A 26,317-nucleotide genomic window follows, 5' to 3' on the forward strand; every position below is an offset into this window, starting at 1 on the left:
TAACCAACTCCAACACATTCCTAGTGCAAAACTGTGCACCCATTATCTAGTCTGAAAACATGTCACGTTCCCCCCCCCCAAAAAAAACACCCTTTACAACTGGTGGACTTGTACAGAGCTTCTGGTAGCAATGCTCCGTGAATGAAGGCAAGGTCAGCATCTCTAGAAGAAACACAACAAGAGGTCCCCTAAGTCTGTGTGTGTCTCCTCCTTGAAGGACACAAAGCAGAGGCAGCCAGAATGAGGATCCTTCTGAAAAACAAGAGCCTGTCAGATGTTCAGATCACAGAGGGACATAGAGGGATTCAAGCAACCCAAGAGGCCTCTGTTCTAGCCTACTGTTCAAAATCTCTGGCCATATTCTATGCTTTTTCTAACAGAGGAGGGGAAAGAGCCTTTTGAAGAGGGAACCTTTGAAAAAAGCCTCAAAGGCATGTTTGTGGTTCACCCCATTTAGCCTTTAAATGCCAAGCTATCTTTTGGATGTGGAGGCTCTGCGCACAACAGATCTGACAAAAATAAAAATCTGTGAAATTCAATAATGAGTTTCTTCCCCCCTTTTTTTGAAAAGAAAAGAAGAAAACTCTCCCTAGTAAAAAGAAGAAGAAACAATATCGCTTCTGACCATGTCTGCTTCCAAACATAAAAGCTCCCTTGACATCACTGAGGAGAGACAGAAACACCCCCCCTCCCCACATTAATACACATGAACCCCAGGCACCGCACTTTAAATTACCGAGATCTTAGGAAGTTTATTATGGGGAAAGGAGAACTTGTGAGAAGAACGGAAAATAGTGTGGGCAAGATTTCTGGGGAGGTTTCTTTTGCTCAAGTAACTTACACTAGCGGTTATCTGCTTTTTGCACAGGCTTTTCTATCTGTGCAACTCACTCAGTGAAAGTTTAGCTTTACCAGGGTCACTGAGCATCTAAAATATCATTAGAGCAAAATCTAACCCTTTCGCACCCACGTGCATTTCCTATAACTGCTCACCTGCCTTCCAGATCTATGACCTCTCTGCTGCTGTGATTAAAACAATAATGGTTTGTTTTTCTTTCTGCTTAAGGCTTGATTATTCTTCTTCTCCTCCATGCTCTTCTGCAGAGGGTGGAGGCTGTTGAAAGCACGAAAGCATTCCACACAGCATTCAGTAGCTGGCTACCGGATGCCCTGGGAGCAAAACCCAGAGCCTTAAGTTCTCCATGCAGACGCAAGAGCCCATCCCAAGACGTGAAGGAAGTCACAATTACTTCTCATCTTCCAAATCATCACAATACTGCTTTTGATATTACTTGTTTCCCCCCCCCCCCAAAAAAAAAACATAAAATGCAAAACTTTGCATAAAGGAATAAAACTCTATAAAGTGAACACTAAAAGTGATTGTGCACTAATTCCCAAACCATCAGATACCACCCTACTCCCCAACATCTTCCACAGGATCACCATTAAAGCTAGTCAGTTCTTACATTTGATACCATTAATCACCAACAGATACAGATATATCTATACACACACACATACACTCTTGTGACAATGATGAGATCCGGTGGGCATTTATAAGATTGGTCCTCAGACACAGACTCCACCCACTTTTAACAGGGCCTTCTTGGATAAAGCAAAATGAAGTATGGCGCGCTCAATATGTGGATAATATTCAGGCTTTCATTCTTTTCACTTTGCCTTGGTTTTACACCTTGTGCATCTGGCCATGGTGGGACTGAGCGTTTGCATGGAATTGAATCCAGGCACTACTGAAGTAATAGTGCTGGGCAAAAATGCCTTTCACTGTCACTGAGAGCATTCAGTTCCCTTGGGCATTCGGGTTTGAGGTAATTGACAACTCTTGCTATTTTCTAGACCTGAGACAGGCAACATAGTGCCTCCAGATACTGTTGGACTATATAATATCTACTTTCCCTGACCATTGCCCATGCTGGCTGAGGCTGACGGAACTTTGGGACTAACCCTGCTCTAGGCCACAAATGGTACTGAGTGCTATCTTCCAATCGGTGGGAAGCCCACAACCCTTTTTCTCACTGATTCAACAATAGCAACTGCCAAGGAGCTCAAGGTTAGACCAATATAATGCACTCTTCCACGAAGCTGCCTTCGAATTTTGCCTAGAAAAGCCCCAAATGGCTGAAGCTTAATACACCTAATGATTGCCTCTCCCCAGTCAGTCAAGAGCAGCCTCTTAATAGCACGAGCCATACACATGACAGCTGAGACCCACAGAGGACTCTTGGTGGTTCCACCTCCCCTTTGTTGCCAAACTTCCCCCAGAGGCTCACTAAGACCCAAATCTGGGAATTTAATTATTAAATCTAAATTGATAGGTTACCTTTCCACCAAGAGCAGTCCTTGGCACAAGAAAATTAAGGCAAAAAAATTAAAACCCTATCAAAACAACTTAAAACCTAATGTGATCTGGAAAAAAGCAGCAACTTTGAGATAGAAGGCAAAGTGAAATAAAAACCATAAAAGTCTGACAAAGAAATCACCTTTAAAAAAGAAAAAGAAAATTAATCTCCTAAACTTGGCAAAAATAGCCTGATGCACCTCTCTAAGGCAGAGCTTTCCAAACTGTGTGTTGTGACATAGTGTGTAGGTGTGTCACACGAACACTCCCCGCGCTCCTTTCGGGGCTGGAAAGGGGTTAGTTTAACCTCTGATTTGCTAGTAAAACTCAATTACTGTGTCGCAAAATGATGCCTTTCTAAAAAGTGTGTTACCAGCTTGAAAAGTTTGGAAAGCTCTGCTCTACGGAGAGACTCATACTACAGGGTCCCTACTGAGAAGAACCCTCTTGCTACCAAACTTCACTGCTGGTCTTAATTCATACAGAGCTTCGTTTAGGAAAATGTGCTCTGTAAGAGAGCCAAGACCCAGGCCATTTAAGGCTTCAGAGTCAAAATCAGCACTTTGTAATTGGTAGGTAGTCAAACCTGTAGCCAGTGCAGGTCCAAAGACCTGGTTTGTTTCAGCTAACAGCTGCATTGCCATATTTTACAGTTTCAAGGGCAGTCCCACATATTGCACATTACAATAGTCAGGTAAAAAATAATCAACAGAGCATACACAACAGTAGACAGGTTTCAGCCTACAGAAAGTGGAACAGCAAAAAGCTGGGTGGCTGAACACAGCAATCCCCCCCCCACACACACTCAAACTACCCTTGGCACTGGGTGTCTAAGAACTTCTGAGCTTGGAGTCTGACCCCATCAATACAACTGGGACCACCCACAATAATCAATCTTGCCAGGATTATGTTTCAATTTATTCACCCTCATCTAGTCCATTATTGATCTCAAGCAGTCATTCGTGGAAGACTCTTGTCACACTGCAGAAAGGAAAGGAGAAATACGGCAATGTGTTACCAGCTTACTGAGGGCACCGTGCTCTGCACCCTTGAATAACCTCTCCCAACAATTTCATGTAGATGTTAATGATAAGGGGAGACAACATATAACCCTGGGGAACCTCACAGGACAATTCCTGCTGGTAAAATAAGGACTGTCTTCAGCACCATTCTCTGGAAACTTCAGCCAACATAGAAACAAAGCTACTGCAAAGCAGTACCTCTTACTACTGACCTATTTAAGTGGTTCAGAAGGATGCTGTAGTTGACAGCATTGAGAGATCATCAACAGGGCTACACCCTCTGTCTCTTGGCAGTGGCTGTGTGCAGACCAAGGCAGTGTCCAGCTCAAATCCTGGTTGGAACCAAGCTCTTGTCCAAGAGCACCTGGAGCTCATAAGCAACCACCTGCTCAATCACCTAGGTGAAGATAGTCCATTAAAAACTGGCATCCAGTTTGCAGACACCTGGTTTCAAGGGAAGGCTTCAATAACAACAGTTTGACCACTGCCTCTTTAAGGACAGCTGGCACCAGTCCTTTATACCAGGGATGGGCAACCTTTGGCCTTCTCACCACTAGGAAAAGCTCTGCAGAATGAGAATGCATGGGAACAGTGGTGAGAGAAAGAAGAACGTTTCTTTCCACTGCTACCAAAGAAGAAGTCTTCAAATTATTTCTAAATCATGTGTTATTCATAACTGACTCTAGCTTCCCAGTAAAGCAAGAAGGTGTCTGTGCTGTTACTAGAGGGGGTCTATGAACTATTTTGTCAACTGCACAACAGGCTCCCCATTTTCTTCTAGGCCCGTGACAGAATAGCAGAGAGAGTCAGACAAATATTCCTGTAAGGCCTCTGGATCTCATTCACATTTATTAGCCTTCAGGAGTGGACCTTTCTAACTGGCCTTCCACCCCTGTAGATGTCCTATAAGGAGCAGACAGCCTGCTGCCCTCCTGTGGAATGGAATGGCCTTCAGTCCCAGCAAACATTGCCAATAGTCCACAACATCTGGAGAGCACCAGGTTGGCAACCCTTGGATTAGAGCTTTAACTCCAGTTTCATCAAAGTGGTGATCTATGGACTCCCACCCAAAGATCACCCCCTATTTTGTCCAGTACAAAAATCTATATCCAGCTGCTATACATGTTCTACCCAGCAGACATTGCAATCATGGCTCTGTCTCAATAGGAACCACAAGATCCTGAGCCACACCTATTAAAAAAAAGGTTATCTGTGTTAACGCAGAAATCCCCTAGCAGCCTATTTTTAAAACATTGATGGCTGTCTGTGTTTTACTGGATACTTGTAGCTTTGCTTTCACCTACAGCTAACTGCCCTGAGATCTGGCTATAACATTCAGTAAGGAAACAGGAGAGTTGCCCTTTCTGAAACCTAATTGGCTGACTCCCCAATCAGCCTCACAGCCTCAAAGGGTTTGGGTCAGGCCCAATCCCCTGCTGCACTGTGTTTATGTCCATCTGTCCTCATTAGGACTCCCCTGTTCCCTATTCCATCTGCCTCACCATGTTCCTCTCATCTCAATTCCTGCCTTGCCTGTGCTTGTGGTTCTGCTGTACTACTTACCTTCCTGGTTATTGGTCCCCAGCTCATCTTCCTGACCGTAGTAACTAGCTGCCTCTTGAACCAACAAATGGAATGGATCTCCCAGACATGCATCTGGGCATACTCCCATTTGCTGGCCAAGCTCCCAGCAGCAAATTTTTTCTCCCAGAACATGATAGTTCAGCTCAGTGATTTGATGACAGAAGCACCTGCATTCATACCGTTCTGTACATAACGATCATGCATGAATGCATGCCTGTGTACAGGCAACAAATGTTAATAGTCACACAGAGCCAATAAACAATGACGCACATTCTTGAGCACCATCTACTGGGATATTTCCAATTTGTACTGCACAGTGATGTAGACTTCTGGAAGACCAGGTCCCAAAGTAGGCTAATTCTGGATAATTCAGTGAGCCATCATCCACACAGAGCATAAACTGGTGCAACGTTTAATGTGTTTCACCCAATGATATCAGAAAAATGACAGCCCTTGCAGTTCACATGGTGCGGCATATACTTGCCATATCTGAAAACCAGTTATCAGCAGGCATCCACAAATCCACTCACCAACTCTCCAAGTGTTCCCCTGGTGAGAAGGACAATCAAGGAAGCATAAATTCCATCTCCTGAGCTCTCATTTGATTTGCCCTTTGGAGAAGATGGAAAACAGCAGGAGTTGTCTTGCACTGTTTCTTGTCTTATCCAAATCTCAGTGAGCAAGAGAATGTCAACCAGCCAACCTATTTTTTGTGTCTCTGCCCTGGAGAGCAGCCAGAGAGGTAGGGTCAAAGGGTGTTTGTGGTGAAGCATCTGCAGGGCGCTCTCTCCCTGCCTATTCGTTTCTCTATAGTCCCGGCATAAAGTCAGGGAAATGCCTTCCTTTCTCCCAAGCTGCCTGTAGGTGCCAGAGGACTTGGAGAAAGATGGGGGAAGTGGTTAATTATCATATTTCCTACCCACTCTTCATTGCAAATGTACCGGTAATTCCGCAGGAGGTTACAATTAAAAAGAGAACTGCATACACAACACAGTCACTTAAGAAAACAAAGTAGATAGATGATATCCACTCTGGCCCTCAAGTCCAACCCCAGCACTCCAGCTGATGAAGAGAACCCAGTCAAGTCTGTGCCACCTGTATCTCAGAGGGAAGAGAATTCCAAAGCTAGGGTGCCACCACTGAGAAGGCTTTCCCTGAACTTGCTTTGAAGGAGCATAAAAGAGGCTGGCAGATGAGTTAATTTGTGGGCCACCACTTATCCCATTTATGCATTTTCATCTACATGGAGGCTTTGAAAGGTGGTCACCATATTGGCAAAATCAGCTGAACACCAAAGATTTCATAGCAAGTTTTCAAAAGAAGAACTGCTCACAGAGCAAGTTTGTCTCAAAATACCCTTAACTGGGGGGTCTGTGATGAAGGCAGCCAGGAGAGGTCAGAGAATAAGCAAAGACTGAAATGTAATCAGACGCTTTGAAAAAGTTCCCCCCATGTTTGGGAAAGTAATCATCGTGCAAACAACACTCTTGTTTTTCTCCCTCTGTTGAAGGCCCTTTCATTAACAGTGCCAACAATATTGAGGAAGAAGATAAGCCTTATTTCCCGAGATGTTAAAACAAGAAATGAAGGCCTAATTGCATTTCCCCTTATTGTATTTCACCTCTCTTGATCTTGAGGGAAACTTCCAAAATATGTTGTTATTTAAATTCCATAACATTAAAGCCTAGTTCCTAATAAGGTACTGAATATAGGTTCAGAGTGGATGTTAATGATGAAAAAAGGTTTCCTTCCCTCCGGAAACAAAACAAAAGATGAGGTTGTTTTCAGAGCATACAGAAATCAGGCAAGATTCTACAAAATATTGAATATATCTGTGTTGTTTCCAAAAGGTACATAGCATTATCGTTTCCCTTTGCCAGTGACACTAATAGCACTGGGAGGAGAAGGGAAGAGTAGAAAGATATTCTGCACAAAGATCTGGAGGTACCATGACGCCAGGGTGGGCTGTACAGGACAGGACACGAGGAAACACTTGAGGGTTATTTCACACATTATTTAATTTTATTGTTAAAAAAAGCTCAACAATCTTTGGGGTGTCCTGGTTTTTCTGTTTGAAATATGGCAACCCTACTTATAGGTCAGATTTCAGTAAAAACCACATGAAAACCAGAATCACAGACTAACCGTGAAAGAAAATGTTTTTTTCTTTTATTGTAAGCCTGGTGACATAGGAAAGTTTTCAGCAAACAGTATTACACATGCACACACATGCACATGTCACCTGATGAATTTCTATTGGAAGAGACTGACCTGGCCAGCAGGTGAAACTGACACGGCACGCAGCAGGTAATGACAGCACTGCAGGGAGAGGACTATGATTCTGAAGAATACATAATGAAAATTAGAAAGCACTGCTGGTTGATTAGGCTGCAGCCCTGCAACCTTTAGAAGAAAACCCCGACTCTCTCTCCTCACAAATAACAGACATTTTAAAAACAGCTAACGGGGACATGAAGCTCAGGTTAGAACACAAGACAGACATGGACAAGCTTAAAATGGTGGCTACTGCTATGGAGTTTTGTGCAGCTGATCAGGAGAATCAGATCCGGGGCGAAATAAATGCTTCCAGGGCAGGGGTGGGGGTGGATATCCCTGAAAAAGAAGAGAATGAAATTGCCCCAAAGTATTCCTTAAACCTGACAAGAAAAGCTGAAAGCACACTTGAATAAGAACCAACTCTAAGGTGGTGGTGGTGAAACATTGGGGGGGTTTTTTAGCCTGACATTTTAAGATCCGTATAAACTTTTGACATAACTTGGATCTTTGTATCGTGTTTTCCCCACTTAAGCATGTTTGCACAGGCTTTCCCCCAGGAGGCTTGCAAAATAGTTTTCAAAAATCCAGCCCAAAAAATCTGGGATATTTGTCAATATAGTCTCATGTATTTGGTGTTACTCTTAATCCGAACAAACATGAGTCACCCTTGATTTTATTTGAGGAATGTCATCTCAGAGCCTGCTCTTGAAATTTATCTTGGAGCAATTATGGCTCTGGTCCACCGACTTCCTCTTCCGGCTCCCATCTTCTCCGTTCGAACAGCTAATGGTATTTTGACTGCACTTCTACGAGTTGCCTTAAATGTTATGATTTAAAGTCCTTGCAATTCCTCTTAAATTGTTCAGGCCTTCCTGGTAACAGTTGCTAAGAAAAATAGCTGAAGAGACATTAGTTGCTTCCACATTACCCAAGGTCTGGGAACATCTGGTGCAAAGGATGGAAGAAGGCCCCACATTATCAACTCAAAACAACTTCTCCCTCTTTTCTTGCTTCCTTCAGATTTCAAGGCATTTCCTTCCCCCAAATCTCTCTCCAACCCAGCTTCACACACACACACACACACACACACATCTTATTTTAAGAAGGAACAAATTGAGACACACTAAATGTTTCCTACACATCATTCCTAAAATAACCAGCTGAGATTTTTAGCAACTGTTATTAATAAACCGTTTAAGCTGAGCCTGAAAATGACACCCACCAACTGGAAGTGGAAACACTGAAAAATGCAAAGATGCTTGCCCTCCAAATTCTACACAAGTTTAAAGAAAGATTAAATGCCTAACCTGTTGCCCAGTGTACTCTTGCTACTGTAGAAGAAAATCCCTCTGCCCCATATTCTTCATTATGGCAGTTCCCTTGGTTAGCTCCTATTCGTTTAAGGAGAAATTCCAAGGAGTCCTGGAATTTATAACCCAGTGGGGCTCTGGTCCATGAAAGCTAAAACCACAATAAAACGCGTGAGCCTTTAAGGTGCCGCGGGACTCTTTGTTGGTCTTACTGCAGCAGAGTAACATAGCCGCCCCTCTATCACTCATTTCAATGGGGATTGTGCAGGAAAACTTTGCAGTGTATCATACTTGAGGCTTCAAGCTCTTATGCCTTTAATGGTCCAATGAGGAGCCAGACAAGGAGATTAAGAATATCTCTCCCCACCCACCTCCTCTCCAAGGGTGCCCTTAAAACACTTCCACTTTGCCACAATAATTTGCAGCAGGTTTTAAAAGAGAGGTGTAGAGAGAAAACGGAGTCATGTAAAGGCCAAGCTATAATAACCGAATGCTAGCACAAGCCCTATGCAAATGTGCACAATTACATCCAATAACATAATTACTAGGGTCCGGTTTCTTAAGGTGTGTGGTCTCTGGGCTGCTCACAGCTTCAAGATTCTGTTATTAGTACTTTTTTGTGCTGGCTGGTGTTTTTAAAAGCTGTTCTCATTTAAACAGTTGCATTTTGAGAAACAGGATGCTATTTTATTTTATTGCATGCAGCCTTGGGTTCATGGAGAGTGGAAGGTGGGATAATTATGTATAATGCACAAATATTCAAACAGGAAAGCCAAGCTTAAATTGTTCCAAACAACGTCTCCCAGGCCAAGTTCAAGATTTGAACTAATGGCTGTTGTTGTGCCGTGGCATTTGTTTACGGAGTCTGGTGCGCTATTATCAACCGCAGGCCGATTGCTGCTGCACCTTGATGTTGCAATCACTTCCACTGCCTGGGAGCCTTTAACCCCCGTCATGAAATTTCATGAAATTGATTTCTGCTCACAACAAGGCCTGAGATTACACCGGCAACCATAACAAAATTGCAGCTCCACCAAACAGATTTCCCAAAACAAAGTAAAATTAAAAAGAATCTGATCAATTTCAGTACAGCTACTCACAAACTTGTAAGAGCAACTGTGAAATAGCTTTAAAATCACCCATTTATTCTGTTGTTTAGAAGCTGACAAACAGAAGCTCAAGGCACCATAAAGTAGGGAAAAATTAGAGGGGAGAAAACAGTGTAGATATATCTTTCCATACCAAATCAAACTTAGCTACTACCTCGACATTCAGATAACAGCAAGATCCTTCTCCTTTACAGTGACAGACCATCATAAGCACATGCAAAAGTTTCCACATTCAATACCCAGCATCTCCAGTTAAAGGGATCACCTACAGTCTTCTTCAAACTTGGGTCCCTGGGTGTTCTTGGACTACAACTCCCATCATCCCTGACCATTGGCTGAGTTGACATGCGATAATTCTCTGCACAATTTTGCTACTGTTTCCTATCAACATGCAAATCGTGTTCCCTTGATTTAGGCAGTTCAATATTATTAGCTGGTCCAAAGTCAATACAGGAACCTAAAATCTGGGTTGTTCATGCAAAACCGCAGTTAAGTTTCTAAAATCAAGAGGGAATGAGCACTGGCTGGAAGTCAATATCAAGAGTCAATATCTTAAACCAAAACAAGGAGCATTCAAACCGTCTAGGTCTTCATGGGCTTTTTGAAAGTTTGCAAATGTTTTCTTTTCAAGCTCTGATTACATGATGGCCATGCTCAGAAGCCCTGAGCAAAATCAGGGCACTCCTAAGTGCTGTACAATGTATTTGCAACCTGTTTATAGCCCAGACAATACAGAGGAAGTGCTGCTGTTTCCACATTGCAAATGAATTGAGATAAGTATCTTTGCTTAAGACATTGACTCTTGATATTGACATCCAGTCAGTGCTGTGTCTCTGATTGCTTCACTGATGGGCAAGTCTGTTGAAATGGTAAACTAGTGATCACTTGGATGATGGTGTTTTCTTGCCAGTTTAGTTTTTTCAGCACAGAACTGAAACTGCTATCAAATATTCACATGGATACTACAGAATTGTCGAAAGCCTGGGAGAACAAAGAAGTCCTAGCAGGGCACCAAAAAAGGCAACAACCTGGTTGCTAGGCAAGTTTCCATAGAGAGAGCATTCCATAAGAATCCTGGGAATTGTATTTTGTTAAGGATGCTGAGAGTTGCTAGGTGACCCCCTTTCCCTCACAGACCTACCAGTCCCAGCTGTGAGGGCTTTCCTAAACACTCTCAGAACCCTGTTTAAATTGGTATGATACTGCTTTAAAAGTATAGTGCAGATGAGATCAAGGAAGGACCAACAAAAAGGCCGTCTTTCAGCCACCCACTGTTGTGGCCACCCTTCAGATTGAGGAGCTACTGTATACAGAGAAGAACCTTCACAGGTGATCTGAAGGTATTAGTAGGTACATCTGGGAAGAGGTGATCCATTAGATGTAAGGTCATGTAGGGCTTTCTAGGTGAAAACCAACACCTTAAATAGAGAGCTGAAACTATTCATCAGCCAGCATGGGCAATAAAAGACTGGCACCTGTCCAAAACAGCTTGGGCCCAATACTGTTAGCAGATGACCTCACCTATTGTAGTCTAGTGCACTTGCCAAGAGCAACCAAAGGCTGCTACCTTATTCTGTGTAGCGTGATCAAATGATGAAGCTTCACATACAAGGCCCTCTCAGAAGATGCTTCCCAGCTGTGGAATTCCTTTTCTCACGGAGGATAACTTTCTAGAAGCACTTCAAGTTGTTTTTGTCTGGCTTGGCTTTTGGCTTTCACTGATAAGCCATTATGGAACCATTTTTCTCCATTGTTACAACCATCATTTTGTACTTTGGTATTTTGCATCTTTTGCTAGTTGCCCTTCAGAAAGAAAGGCAGGATAAAGATGTCAAAAATAAGTGGATTAGATGTATACAATTTTAATGACATTTATTCAATATTTTATCGTTATGTTTGATTAACTGCACTGCTATTTTCCTAGACCTCTGAGGAGAGACACAATACACATCAAGATAAAACAACTCAAAGCCTGTGGTGTTACGAAAAGTGCCTATGAAAGGAACATACAGTCTCCAACTTTACATGGTCATTTTAAGAGGCTGCTTCTAATTGGAACATTAAAACATTTGCCTGATGTAGAAAGGAAAGAGAAATCCTGTCCTCACCAGTGAGTTTCTGCTCATCCACTCTAAAAAAGAATCTTTGGGTGACTCTCTGCTTTGAATGATGTAAGAAATAAGAAATAAAAGCAGCAATAAAAATAAAATGTAAAGTCATACAGCACCTAGAACAGCAACAGAAAGATCAGCATGAATGAATCTTTCTTTATTCAATCTCATCCCAATTGGGAAAGCCATCATTACTTTGACAACCCTCGGGTGTTTGTCACCAAGATAGCAGAGTACAAATGTTTCCCTCTTCTCATTGCACACTTTGCAGAGATCAGCTCTTCTGGGAAGCAAAAGCAAATATTAACCCTTCGGATATTAGCCTAGGGTGATTATGGTAATTTTGAGCCAGTGGCAATAAGCAAACAGACTGATGTTTAGAGTAAGACATGCCTCCAGGCTCTTACTAAGGCCTGCTCCTGTTAGCCTCACTGGTCAAATTTCTCAGGGAGTGGCACAAGGACTGCAAAACCAGCAATTGATGGTAAAACCAGTGAAGTCTCATTTAAAAAAAAACAACAACCCAAAACATTTTGGTTGCATATTCTATACAAAAGAGATAAAGCACTTAGTTTTCTTTTTATGACAAAGAGATGAAAATATATTCCCTGCACATTTACAGCACACTGGCACTGATAACTGAGTAGCATGAAATTCTTGTTGGGCACAGCTTCCAAAGACAATCAAGTAAGTGGGTGGCAGCTGTGCCACTCTGTTTGGCACAAGGCAGTCAAACTCCTTATTGCATCTTAAAGACGGCAGATAGGAAAAGGGATTAATATAAGAGGCTGGGCGCCATGGAATTTCAAGGGGCGCACAATGAACGCAAGAGTAGAGCCAGCGCATGCTAGAGAAAGAATGGCCCTGCCCTCTGCTTATCTACACTGGAATGCCTTCAGCAGACACAGAAATAGAGGAGGGGGAAGCAGACAAAACAAATGGGCTGTAGGCCACCATGAAGCTACTGAGTGCACAATGGTCCTGATGTGTTGTTGTTTAGTCGTTTAGTCGTGTCCGACTCTTCGTGACCCCATGGACCAGAGCACACCAGGCACTCCTGTCTTCCACTGCCTCCCGCAGTTTGGTCAAACTCATATTTGTAGCTTCGAGAACACTGTCCAACCATCTCGTCCTCTGTCATCCCCTTCTCCTTGTGCCCTCCATCTTTCCCAACATCAGGGTCTTTTCCAGGGAGTCTTTTCTTCTCGTGAGGTGGCCAAAGTATTAGAGCCTCAGCTTCACGATCTGTCCTTCCAGTGAGCACTCAGGGCTGATTTCCTTAAGAATGGATACGTTTGATCTTCTTGTAGTCCATGGGACTCTCAAGAGTCTCCTCCAGCACCATAATTCAAAAGCATCAATTCTTCGGCGATCAGCCTCCTTGATGCTCCAGCTCTCACTTCCACACATCACTACTGGGAAAACCATAGCTGGGAAAACCATGGCCCTGATAACCCATCTCTAATCATTACATTTGAATCCTGCACTTCTGACAAATTTGGGGGTTTTATGGAGTTGCGCCGAATCTGCACAAACGGAGGCTCTTGGAGTTGCCCACCACCAAGTAAAGCAGTCAAGTTGGGAAATGCTAAGCATTGTATGCCATAGATGCAGTGCCCCAACGGGCACATCAGATTGCCACACTTGAATTGAGCCAAGAGCAAGATTGGTAGTCATTTTGGTAAATGTGGAATTATATGAAAGTTTGCAATAAGGCAGAGGTGGCTATCTCTTTGGGGTTTTGTCGGTTTTCGGCTGAAGGACCATGTTGAGGGTTGGCATGCCAACCTGGGTCCATTTCACAAGCAGATGCACACTCACACATGCATGCATTCTGCAGAGGGGATGGACACAGACAAGTGTTGACAGAATTACAAGCCTGGTAGATGAAGGGAACGCAGTGGATGTAGCCTACCTTGATTTCAGCAAGGCATTTGACAAGGTGCCCCATGATATTCTTGTAAAGAAGCTGGTAAAATGCGGTCTTGACTATGCTACCACTCAGTGGATTTGTAACTGGCTGACTGACCGAACCCAAAGGGTGCTCATCAATGGTTCCTCTTCATCCTGGAGAAGAGTGACTAGTGGGGTGCCACAGGGTTCTGTCTTGGGCCCGGTCTTATTCAACATCTTTATCAACGACTTGGATGATGGACTCAAGGGCATCCTGATCAAATTTGCAGATGACACCAAACTGGGAGGGGTGGCTAACACCCCAGAGGACAGGATCACACTTCAAAACGACCTTAACAGATTAGAGAACTGGGCCAAAACAAACAAGATGAATTTTAACAGGGAGAAATGTAAAGTATTGCACTTGGGCAAAAAAAATGAGAGGCACAAATACAAGATGGGTGACACCTGGCTTGAGAGCACTACATGTGAAAAGGATCTAGGAGTCTTGGTTGACCACAAACTTGACATGAGCCAACAGTGTGACGCGGCAGCTAAAAAAGCCAATGCAATTCTGGGCTGCATCAATAGGAGTATAGCATCTAGATCAAGGGAAGTAATAGTGCCACTGTATTCTGCTCTGGTCAGACCTCACCTGGAGTACTGTGTCCAGTTCTGGGCACCACAGTTCAAGAAGGACATTGACAAACTGGAACGTGTCCAGAGGAGGGCAACCAAAATGGTCAAAGGCCTGGAAACGATGCCTTATGAGGAACAGCTAAGGGAGCTGGGCATGTTTAGCCTGGAGAAGAGGAGGTTAAGGGGTGATATGATAGCCATGTTCAAATATATAAAAGGATGTCACATAGAGGAGGGAGAAAGGTTGTTTTCTGCTGCTCCAGAGAAGCGGACACGGAGCAATGGATCCAAACTACAAGAAAGAAGATTCCACCTAAACATTAGGAAGAACTTCCTGACAGTAAGAGCTGTTCGACAGTGGAATTTGCTGCCAAGGAGTGTGGTGGAGTCTCCTTCTTTGGAGGTCTTTAAGCAGAGGCTTGACAACCATATGTCAGGAGTGCTCTGATGGTGTTTCCTGCTTGGCAGGGGGTTGGACTCGATGGCCCTTGTGGTCTCTTCCAACTCTATGATTCTATGATTCTAAGTGGTGGGAAAATGCATATGCACATCCATAGTGAGGCGGGACACAGACAAGCAAACAGACATACACAGAGAGCCGGGGAGGCAGGGGTGGGGGGGAGCTTCTCTAGGGCAACACCAGTGAAGGAGGGTCTCCTCCTGCCCCAGTACTACCCTGGAGGGACAATAATGCAATGTTTGTTTCCCATAGCAGCAGTGAGGTAGCACTGTCTCCTCCTACACCAGCCCAGCTCTGGGGTGAAAGAAGGCCATGCTTCTTCCTGTTTCCTAAGCCTCTCTAAAACCTTGACAAAATGCAGCCAAATTTGGGCAGCGTGGATTGCAGGTCACCAAAAGTCACTTGGGGGCTGGATATGGCTTGGATCAGCTACCCAGGAATTAAGATAACATTACACTAAGTATTTAGGACTTCCTGTTTGGAAACAAACATTTAGATTCAGCTTAAGTGTCCTTGAAAGCAGAAAAGCCAGACATATATGCAGCTGCTGGGTTTGGTTTGTTTCTGTGCATTTCTGAGGCACAGTGACTATGGTAAATATGGCTTCTCAATTCAGCCAAACTACTACTACTACTACTACTACTACTACTACTACTATTATTATTATTATTATTATTATTATTATTATTATTATTATTAGAATTTATATACGTACTGCCCTATACGCAGAGGTCTCAGGGCGGTTTGCAAACCTGCTTCACACACCAGTTTCTGGATTTCTGGCTGATCGCAAATCATGGTCCATCCATTTAGACATCTGCCAAATTCTAAGTCAAGCATTCTCAACTATGTTTTGGCATGAAGTCTGAATTGAGATACTCACAGGAAAACTGTAGCATCTGCCAACTGCTGTTCACTTTACTACTGCTCCATCAGCACCTCCCATCCCCAAGACACACTGTGCATAGGAGAAAAAGAAATCTTTACTTTTGGTAAACCTACTAAACTGCTCTCAGGATTTGACGGATGCTGAAAAACAGAGGACACTCTCTTTTAGAAAAGGGCATGTGCAAGGGAACAAAGATAGAATGCAGGGGCCACACACCATACTGGACTATGGCCTAACTGCTCAGAACTCCCTAAAGTAAAGTTAGTAAGCTATGAGAAAGAAAATAAATGCTCAAGCTGTTTTGTTATAGTCATAAATATTTATAGTTTGCAATAATGCTGCACAATAAGAGACCTGTTGTAACATATTTACAGTACTTGACCTCACAAATAAAACATTTTCTCCACTTTTGTCCTGTTGCATAGGAAAGCAGGTGTTAATTATATTCAGTTGCAAAAGATAAGTGTAGAATTCATTATGTTTTTATTCAATTCAGATTTCATTTTCAATCAAGTCTTTTAAGTGACTTAATATAAAATGTGACTTCATTTTAAAAAATATATTTTAAAATCAATTTTATCCACACTGCATTCTTCATAATTAAACTCTCTCTCTCTCTCTCTCTCTCTCTCTCTCTCTCTCTCTCTCTCTCTCTGTGTGTGTGTGTGTGTGTGAAAGAGAGAGGGAGAGAGCGGGAGAGAAACAACATCTTCTGGAGTAGTCATGAAAAGTATCACTTGGTTTTTGGAAAGGGTTTTATACTGGAACAACAAAATGTGACAGGAGTGGGAAGGGAGGTGAGGATCCTTTATTTTCTTCCCTGACCTCAATGTACAATCCGGGTTTCAAAAACTGAGACACTTCATCTGCTGGAACAGAAGGACCGGACACAACAAGCCCCACCACTGTGAGTTCTCCATCTGAGGGTCAACAACTAGGACCAGACCTAAAGGCTTCATGTGTTTTCCTTTTTCAAGAGTACAGTATAAAAAATGCAAACAGTCAGCTACGGATGGGTTGCTCTGCAAAGATACTGAAACCAAATCCCCCCTCTTTTTTTTGTGTGTGTGCGCTGCAAATCCTACAGTAGGGTTAGTTAGCTTTGCTGGCTGAATGCCAACCAACCAAATTCCATCTTCTCTGCCTGTCCGACTGTATTTATAAGACTTGGGCCTGTGTCTGCAGTTTTTGATTTTGTTAGTGTGAACAACTGGAGGAGGGGGGCAGGGGCAAAAAACAATCTTGCTCTGGAAATCGGTGGTGGTTTGAACAGCATATGAAATGGGTACCTGGTCTGGTTACAAACCCAGTTCTTAAGAATAGTAACAGGAAGCAACTTGCATTCAAAATACTACCAGAGCGTTCAGCTTCTCTCTCTCCCAAGAAACCAATCAGCAGATTGGCTTCGAGGGAAATAAAAATTCCGTCCCAACCAAAATCTATTTTATCCACGGTAAGAGGTTATTTTTGTATTTTAAATGATCAACAGGAAAAGACAGATGTAATTGAAAATAAGCCTGAACCAAGCCAATCCTTGCACTGGTGTTTTGCAAGAAAATGGTGCTGTTGCTGTAAGGAAGTGGCCCATTTCTGTTTGAGATGTGCTAATACTAATGATCCGGTGGGTGCTTTCCCAAATCACAAAACTGGCAAAATGCAATTGCACATATGCCCTGGGCTCATCAAGAGGCAACTGCTGTCATGCATCACGAAATCTGCCTGGCTTGCAATGAGTTTGCAAAATGTATTTAAAAAAAAAAAAAACCCCACCCCCTACGCTCTGTTCCTCTCTAAAACCCAAAGGTTATAGAAGTGCAATGCAGCCAGTTTCTTTTGAGTAAGACAAAGCCAAGGTGGACAACTCTCTCACAACAGAGTGCCAAGGGAATCTAGAATTGTGTTAAGTTTTATGTCAAACAAGCAGAGAGAGAGAGACTGGAAACATTTATGGAGGTGTTTTTTTTTGGGGGGGGGATACCTCCTCGCTTTGGCTCTCCCAACCGCAGTGGTGTTTCAGTGGGGAAAGACTTCAGAAGGATGTGTTCCCTTGCCTTCTTGTTAAGGCAGTCATGGCTTCAGTATGCAAACAAAAGCTATTTAAACTGCAGTGGCATCGACCCCATCACCCTTAAGGTTAGTTTTTTAAGTTGGAAGGGACCCTGAGGGCCATCTAGTGCAACCCCCTGCAATGCAGGAATCTCAACTCATACAGGATCCCACCCCTCTCCGGGAAGCACACATTTTAACCCAAAATTTATCAGTCAAATTTGATTAATTCTCTTCCTTTCTGCCAAAAGAGACTCGTTAAAAAAAAACGCTGAGAAAAAATTATTTGCCAGATCTGACACATACATGGCTCATAGAATGTAACCTTAGGACAGCAAACACTTGTTTTGCACTTCCCCATACCAGAGCTTCAGCCAGGGAGAAGATGGTTGAGCTAGAGACACTTTTGCCCCAAGCTGATTCCAGAAAACTGAAGAGACAGGAACTGCAGCTTTCTCTGCCTTTATACCACACCCTCTGATTTCCTTAATGCATTGTCTACAAAAGAGGAAGACTTAAGACCTTGGTTGGTAAGATGCATCCTCCAGGACCTTCTGAACAGACTAGCACTAGAGGACCGTGCATAGCATCCTTGCTCATTCTTTACATGGACAAAGAACCCCTTTAACATCAAATATTGCTTAGACCAGCTCAGCATTCTTGTGGACTTCTGTAGAAAATGACGCACGTTCTCATAGCGTTATATGCAAGCAAACCAGTACTGATGTGGTTCGTGCAATAGTCTTCATTTATTATTAGGCTTTTATTTTTCCTCTCTTTCCACTCATAATCTACTTAAACGTGACTAATGGCCAATGCCAAAACTACAGAGCCAGGAAGTACAGTATTTTATACCAAAGTTCAGGATGCAAATTGAAACAAAGGCCTTGTTGTTAAGATTTCCTTTGAACTCCATATAGAAGTTCATTCTCTGTAGTTCTTTTTAAACCACACCTCTAAGTCCTTGTGGGAAAGCACTGGGTGGGTTTACTCCTATTTTTTCTCAGCAGAGATAAAAGCAGAAGAGACAAAAATCTAAATGAATGAGTTGTGTTCCAAGGCCAACCACTGCAAGACAAATTATTCGGTGGTGTTGGGTATTTTTTTGAGGGGGGAGACGCAAGAAGTCAGGGAAACTTTGAAATGGAGGTTGAAAGATTAATGCTGGGAGCGTTAAAAGTTGCTAACCATCTGCAAGGCACTTCTCAACTCACATTGCCTCTCAGATCAAATAAGCAGATTCCCATCCTACAAAACTCATCTGGAACATGGATGGCTGTGGGGTTCAACAAATCTCTAGGGAGGGAGAATAAATCCAAGGGATGAGCAGGAAAAGTCTAAACCATGTCTCACAAGCAGTTCTGGCATTCTGTGATTTGCTGAACTCTATGGGTTGTACCCAACTAAGCAACACTCAGAGTAAGCCCATAGATTTTAAGTCCATTATTTCAGTGGGTCAGCTTTGAGCATGACTTGGTTGAAAGGAACGATTACCAATTTCTGCAATATACTTACAGAAAGCAGCAAAATCAAGTCAGTTAGCAACACATTTCCAAGGAGAATCATGGGGGCGAGAAAAGGACTCACCGTGCCCCCCCTCTCTTCCACAATCCCCACCCAACCTGCGCTCAGTTAGGAACAAGAGAACTGTCAACTTCAACAGCACAAAGAGTTTCATAGAGTCAAAGTGTGCCACTGTGCACATCTGAGGAAATTGCAGATGACAGCTGGATAAGACTCTTTCACAAGATTCTGTCAATTCTGTCTTCCCAGCAGAGTGGGAGGTACTAGGACAACCCAGAGTTCTGTTGAATGTCTGCCTCTATGGTACTCAACATCTGGCTTGAATCCAGTCTTGCTCCAGCCCTCCTCTCCCATTCCTGAAATCTAGAGATTAGGGGGAAACTAAGCAGCTTCTTAACAGTTCCTCTGCATGTTTACTTGGCAGTAGATCCCACTGTTTCTCGCGGGACTTATTCCCAGGGAAGTTTGCAGAGGATTAAGGTCTCACAATGCAATCATGCAACCCAATGCACATGACCGGGGCTTCTAAATTAGTGTTTATAGGATTATAGCCTCAGTAAACTAGGCAGGGGGCATAAGAGTGTATATATTTGGATGAAGCTATTGGTTGTACTTTTAAAGTATTTGTATCATTTTGGGGCTAATGCATTATATCTGATTTGATGTTGTTTTATTTGTATTCCAATTTTTGTTAACCACGTATAGTTGGTCCCCTTGAGGACTAAGTTAGCAGACAACTAATAAATGTAAACAATAATTAAGAATAAATATTGTGTTCCATTAGAATCAGAGACGTGGAGGATACAAAGGCCACCTAGTCCCACCGTGATGCAGGAGAACCTCTTACTTTATTGAAATGCCTCTATTGTAGGGATTTATTAGATCCCACCTTTTGTCCCATGAACACAATGTCTTTCCCACCTCTCCTTTCCCCCCACAACCCCCTGAAAAGCTACTCCTAGAAAATGGGCAACCTTTGTAATTGGCATGTGGAGGGCTATAGCTGGAGGGGGAGTTGTCAACTTAAGGTCCAAGCCGTAACATTTTATGAATGTTGTATTACATTTACCAGTTGTGTTGTGGCTTTTCATGATTACTGGATTCTTTCCAGTATGCTATTGTTAGCAGCTTTGCGATTCCTCTTGGGAGGTAGAAAACAATACAAACACTGAAATTACATCAAATGATTTGTGCTGCATGAGCCAGAGAGAGTCTTGATAGGTCAGATACAGATCAGTGCTGCCTAGCTCGTGTTTAGTTTATTGGGTTTGAAACTGGTCCATCATGCAGTGATATGGACTGTGAGATTGCTCACAGTCTTTGGCAGAGACAGAAAGTGCACATCCTCATATTGCTTAGCCTCCTTTCTCCCACGCTGCTACATGCATTGTGCTGCTTTTATCTAATTTCAGGTACCGGCCCTCGTGAGGGCCAGCACGTGTTGCAGATCTGCCAAATATTATTCATCATCTGTGTATCACCACAAAAGCAAAACAAAGTCAGATTGGTAATGTAATACTTGCACGCAAGAACTTACCTGACTTGCTTATTATGGTCCATCACACTTAGAACGAGGAAACCCACTCTTATTGGCTACAAAATCCATTCTCGCCTAACAGTCAATGTCAGAGCGCAAATAAAGTGCAAGCAACTCCATGAGTCGGCCATTTAGTTGGAAAGAGAGCTTTTCGCAGGCTACCCCCCCAAAATTCCAGAAGTTTCTGGAAGTGGGCACGCTATAGCTTTTGGCAAAGGGGCACGGAGCATGTTTTCTTTGAGACAGTTATTCATTTCAACAGACAGCTACAGCATTAGACAGGATAAAAGCCATTTATTCTTTCTTTTTGCACAGCAACACAACTTGTATATGCCACTTTACTTTGGCAAAGCCTCTTTAAAGGAAGCTTTAAAAGTCCAGCGAGTGGAGGGGGAAAGCAGAAAATTAATCCTGTCTTTTCTGATTTCAAGTGTGTTAACAGGAGGAACTGTTGACTGCTTATGATTGTACTTTAATGCTTCTACTCCTAGTCTGTCCAGTGTCTCCATTAGGAAAAGCAGAAGACAGTTAAGTATGGACGAGTCAGCAATCTACTGCAATTTGTCTCAGCAATGCAACATTGATCTCCCTCCCACCCTCTTACCCCAATACTGTCAATGCTGTCATTGATATCCTAACAGTAATCATTGCTGAAAGGAAAAATGGACCATAGACAAGAGCTACCCCCTCAACCAATACTTTATTTACAAGGTTTGGTTGGAGCAGGAAAGTTGTTGATGGTAGATGGCTGAGATCAAAAGCACTTAGAGATGAAAATAAAATACAAGATGCATGCAAATCTCACTCAGGGGTTCCATCTGCGTGGGACCATTTCCCATTGAAGATGATATTCATTGAAGCAGACACTAAAGAACAGCCACAAAAACTCATTCTATAGCAATATCTTAAGACTGGGGTCACCAATCTTTTTGGATCAGGGGACACATTTGCAAATGGCACCAAACACACACACATACAGAATTCAAGTTAACAACACAACCTATTGTACTGACTACAACAGAATGCTTTTTTCAGGCCTAATTTCAGCTGTGGGGGCAGAGACCCTGTGGAAAATCCCTTGGTGGGCACATAGGCACCATGTTGGCAACCTCTACTTTAAGACGATCAAGTCTAATTTGCATTGATCATCGATTTCAGGCTGCAGAATGAGATTCCACCATGGCATTTATGATCCAGGGAAGCAGGGAGAATTCAAAACTTTCTGGTGCTGAGCAAAACACCAAAAATTATATAGCTCTTAAGAAGGTTCTCAAAGTGTTTGACTCCATTCTATCTCTCAGAATGGCCAGTACCTAAATGGGAGATCATTTCTGGAGCTTCATTTATGCGTGTCTGTCCAGAGCAGGAGGAAATGGGGACACGCCATGCATTTATCTGAAGAGCATTTTAGTGACCATGCTGAAGCTCACATTACTTCCATCATCAGTTAACATACGTACATGGGCTGTTTGCTAATGCAAGCACTTTTTCTAAAAAGAGAATATCAATATCTCTTGGTGTTTGCACTGTTAAAAGCTTGCAGAAAAAGAAAGAGAGGTTTTTAAACTCTCAGAATGCACTAAAGAAAATGCTGGTGATGTAATCCATGGCAAAGCATCACCAAGAATCACTGGTTCATAAGGTAGAGAAGAGTTATGCAACATGCTGTGGTGTTAGCATAAAAATCACTAATTGCAAATCACCGTTTTCTTCTTAAAGATGACAGGCAATTGCAAAGAATTGCTTTTTAAAAAGAGGTTCTCAGCTGTTAAGATGAACTTAGCATTACCTCAAGGTAAAACAGAGCTGAGCTGGGTAAATTTAGGCGTATTTCAGATGCCTGTGTAAAGTCAACAATTCTGGCAGAAATGAAGTGGCTGTGATTAAAAGGAATGTAAGACAAAGAAACTGCCAAATGAAGTGGGGGCAGGGAACCACCACAGACAGGGCCTTTTCGGTAGTGGCATCCCAATTCCTATATTCACAGGAACATAGTAAGCTGCCTTATACTGAGTTAGAGCATTGATCTATCTGGCTTAGAATTGTTTACACTGACTGGCAAGCAGCTCTTCAGAATTCCTGGCAGGAGTCTTTACCAGCTATAGCTGCAGATGCCATGGACTGAACAGGGTACCTTCTACATGCAAAGCAGATGATCTACCACCAAGTTATAGCCCTAGAGAGGTTTATCTAAGACAGTCTTCTCAGTGCTGGGTGCAGACCTTTTCATTTAATCTTTAAACCTTTATTTTAAATTTGGATTTGTGGTGCTTTCTGTTTCTCTGATTGGATTTATGTTGCACCTGAGTTTAAGTTTTCTTTTGTATTTAAACTGTTTCTATGCTTATGTCCTGCAAGCTGCCCAAGGAACTTTCTGTTATTGGGTGGTATAAGAATGCCATGAATAAAGAATAAAATAAAGCAATCTTATGTGTGGCTAGACATAAGTCTCCCATCCATTCTCACCTGCCAGCTCTGGATTTTGAGAACACCCTGCAGGGTTCGTCTTCAAAAGTTGCTTGTCTCCTCCATCCACCTTCCGAAGCCTCGCTGCATTATTGCTTCTGATCATAATTCCCTTAAGGGTACCGGTGAGCACTTTGCAACGCTCTGTGGTCCCAGAGGAAACAGTTACCGAGCAGAAGCTCTAAAGAATATGCTCTGAGGTACTTGGTTGTGAAAAGCAAAGCACCTTTCAATTAAGAACAAGACGAGAAGAGCCCCACAACCATTTCTAGGGAAAAGGAAAATCTCATGTAGTTAAGCCTTATAAAAAATATCCTCCACGGAAAAGGGATTTGAACATTGCTTTGATTATGATCTAAGGGAGCAGGTTTCCAAAAGACAAACGTGACACACATTTTACAAGTAGGCCCCCAAGAGGCAGTAAGAATACATTTGTATAGCGCTTTCAAGCATTTCAAAGTGTTTCACCTGCATCATCTAGCTGTTATCCTTACAGAGACCATGCAATTAAAGTCTGTATTGTTATTATTCACCAGATGAGGGGACTGAGGCTGAGACACAACATCTTTCCTAAGGCCGCTTGGTAAGTTCATGGCAGTTCTGAGATCTAGACTGGTGAATTCTCGATTCATAACTCAGGGCAGATTCACACCAGACATATGGAGTACATGTCTTCTCCCAGGAAATCCTGGAAACTGCAGTTTGTTGAGGATGCTGGGAATTGTAGCTCTGTGAGAGGGAAATTACAGATCCCAAGATAATGTGAGAAGTCACTTGCTTGAAATATATGCTGTGAATCTGCCCTGAGTCTCTAAGACACTACAGTTCACCAGTTAAAAGAAGAAATACTGATTCCTGCAATAGAAAGATAAAAAAACAACTTATTACAGTCGCTGATTTGATTTTTGGGTGTGAAAGGATATTTTATTATTTGTAACTGATTATTTGCTGATTAACATTTTAGTGTTAGCACACATTATTTTAAAATTGAAAATACATGATAATAAAATGATCTCTCTGATGTGTATTTTCTTATATTTTTCCAGTCGTAGTTTCTTTGAAGCTTCTTCAGTTGGAGAGAGCAACAAATAAATTGAATTAAATAACTTGAATTAAAATGCTGTTTGCTTTACAAATGATTTTCCTATAAGAAATTGGATGTTATTACTAACGGAGGGAGCATTAAAACAAGACAAAAATCACAGCAACAATGTCTACTCTGGTTGCAAACATGAATAGCTATAGTGTAAGCAAGTTAAGGCTGGTTTCACAAGTGACGGGGAAAATCAGGGACAGTGCAGTCCTATACATGTTTACTCAGAAGTAAAGTATCCGGACAAGAACTTAAAAGCAGGCAAGCAAAGAAGTCCACAAAGAAGAGAACTGCTGTGCTCAATCGTCTTCTGAAGCAGCAGAAACCCAGAAAATCATCCCACCTCCTATAAGTTAAAACCCATAGAAATTTATACCAAGTAGCTTATAGATATTACATATATATCTGTGTGTGTATATATATATATATATATATATATATATATATATATATATATATATAGGTAAAGGGACCCCTGACCATTTGGTCCAGTCGTGATCGACTCTGGGGTTGCGGCGCTCATCTCGCTTTATTGGCCGAGGGAGCCGGCGTACAGCTTCCAGGTCATGTGGCCAGCATGACTAAGCCGCTTCTGGTGAACCAGAGCAGCGCATGGAAATGCCGTTTACCTTCCTGCTGGAGTGGTACCTATTTATCCACTTGCACTTTGATGTGCTTTTGTACTGCTAGGTTGGCAGGAGCAGGGACCAAGCAACGGGAGCTCACCCCGTCGCGGGGATTTGAACCGCTGACCTTCTGATCAGCAAGTCCTAGGCTCTGTGGTTTAACCCACAGCGCCACCCGCGTCCCAATATATATTTCTTACATTAAAAAAAAATCACCACACCTTTTCCTGCAGCAGATCAAGGCAGCATGCACTTCCCTAATGATGGGGAATGAGCTGAGCTAGGAGACAGGTCCAGGGGCACCTAGGGAGCTCCATGGCTGAACAAAAATTCAAGCCCAGGCCTCTATAGGGATGGGGAGGCTTGATCTGGCCACCCACCTGACATCACAATGACATCACATGACCGTCTTTGCCCACAGGGATCTTGCAGGGTCCCTTTCAAAGTGCTATCTTGTGGGGTGCTTTGCAGAGGGCGCCGGCAAACTCCCTTTTGCCTGTGCCGGGTTTTTACCAGCTGAACACCTGATGTCATATATGGCATCAGGTATAGGAGAGGTGGGCATGGCTTGGTCGAAATGGCCTCACAGTTCAGGGAGGGGTATAGCAGGCTCATGGGCTAGAATTTCCCAACCCTGCTATACACTATGTGCTACACAACATTAAACATTAAAGCTCTCCTGGGAAGGGAGCGCCGTAAAAAGCACTTTTGATGGCAGCACTCCAAATGGTGAGCATAATGTTTGGAAAGTGGCCTGCCATACGAACACCAAGCTCCAAAGAAGTCTTGGGATCAGCTCTGCGTATTTGTGAAATTGTTGGTGCCAGTATGGACTCTCCGTTCAAAAAGCAACATTCACACAGAGAGCTGTTTTCAAGCCCTTCTTCTCCTGTGAGGAGTCTTTGTCCCTATGGAGGAGGCTGAACCTTTGAATCAGCCCTAGTCTTGACCATTCCCCCATAGGAAAACAACTCTAACCATGTAAGCTCCCGATATTATTCCATCCTTGCAAAGGATTTTACCTTTTGTTTATAGGAAGTGCCCTTAAGAGCTCTTAGGGAACATGTGAGAGATAACTCTTAACAGTGCAAGTAAACAGTGCATATTTACGCAGAATTCAGCCCCCTTGTTTTCAGTGGGGCTTACTGGGAGGTTCATGTATGCAGACGGCAGCCTAAGTTGGTGTATATATTAGGAGTTTACATACTGTGCTATTCTAAAAGCTTTCTCAGGACCCCACCTAAATACTTCATTTAATGAAGAACTGGCAAGCCATCTATGCAGTCACTGCCTAAGAGCAAAGTACAGGTAGTGACCAATTTACGTGGGCGTTACGTTCCGGCTTGCCAGGACATTCCAAAAATCGTTGGGG

The 26,317-nt window shown here is 42.8% G+C and overlaps 1 protein-coding gene and 1 long non-coding RNA gene across 3 annotated transcripts in view; one reads left to right on the forward strand and one right to left on the reverse strand.

Moving 5' to 3' along the window:
• The window catches only part of HS6ST1 (heparan sulfate 6-O-sulfotransferase 1), a 187,332-nt gene that overhangs the window by 151,415 nt on the left and 9,600 nt on the right, over positions 1-26,317 (reverse strand). The gene's annotated exons all lie outside the window — the stretch shown is intronic.
• LOC310763343 lies at positions 10,510-11,906 on the forward strand. Of its 2 annotated transcripts, none has more exons than XR_014548588.1 (2): positions 10,510-11,011; positions 11,586-11,906. It is a non-coding gene; the product is annotated as an uncharacterized lncRNA (long non-coding RNA). The 2 variants fall into 2 exon arrangements; XR_014548589.1 differs by having other exon boundaries at positions 10,510-11,001.

The sequence above is a fragment of the Podarcis filfolensis genome (genome assembly GCF_964270895.1).
Source record: "Podarcis filfolensis genome assembly, chromosome: 5".
In the NCBI taxonomy this organism is placed as follows: domain Eukaryota; kingdom Metazoa; phylum Chordata; class Lepidosauria; order Squamata; family Lacertidae; genus Podarcis; species Podarcis filfolensis.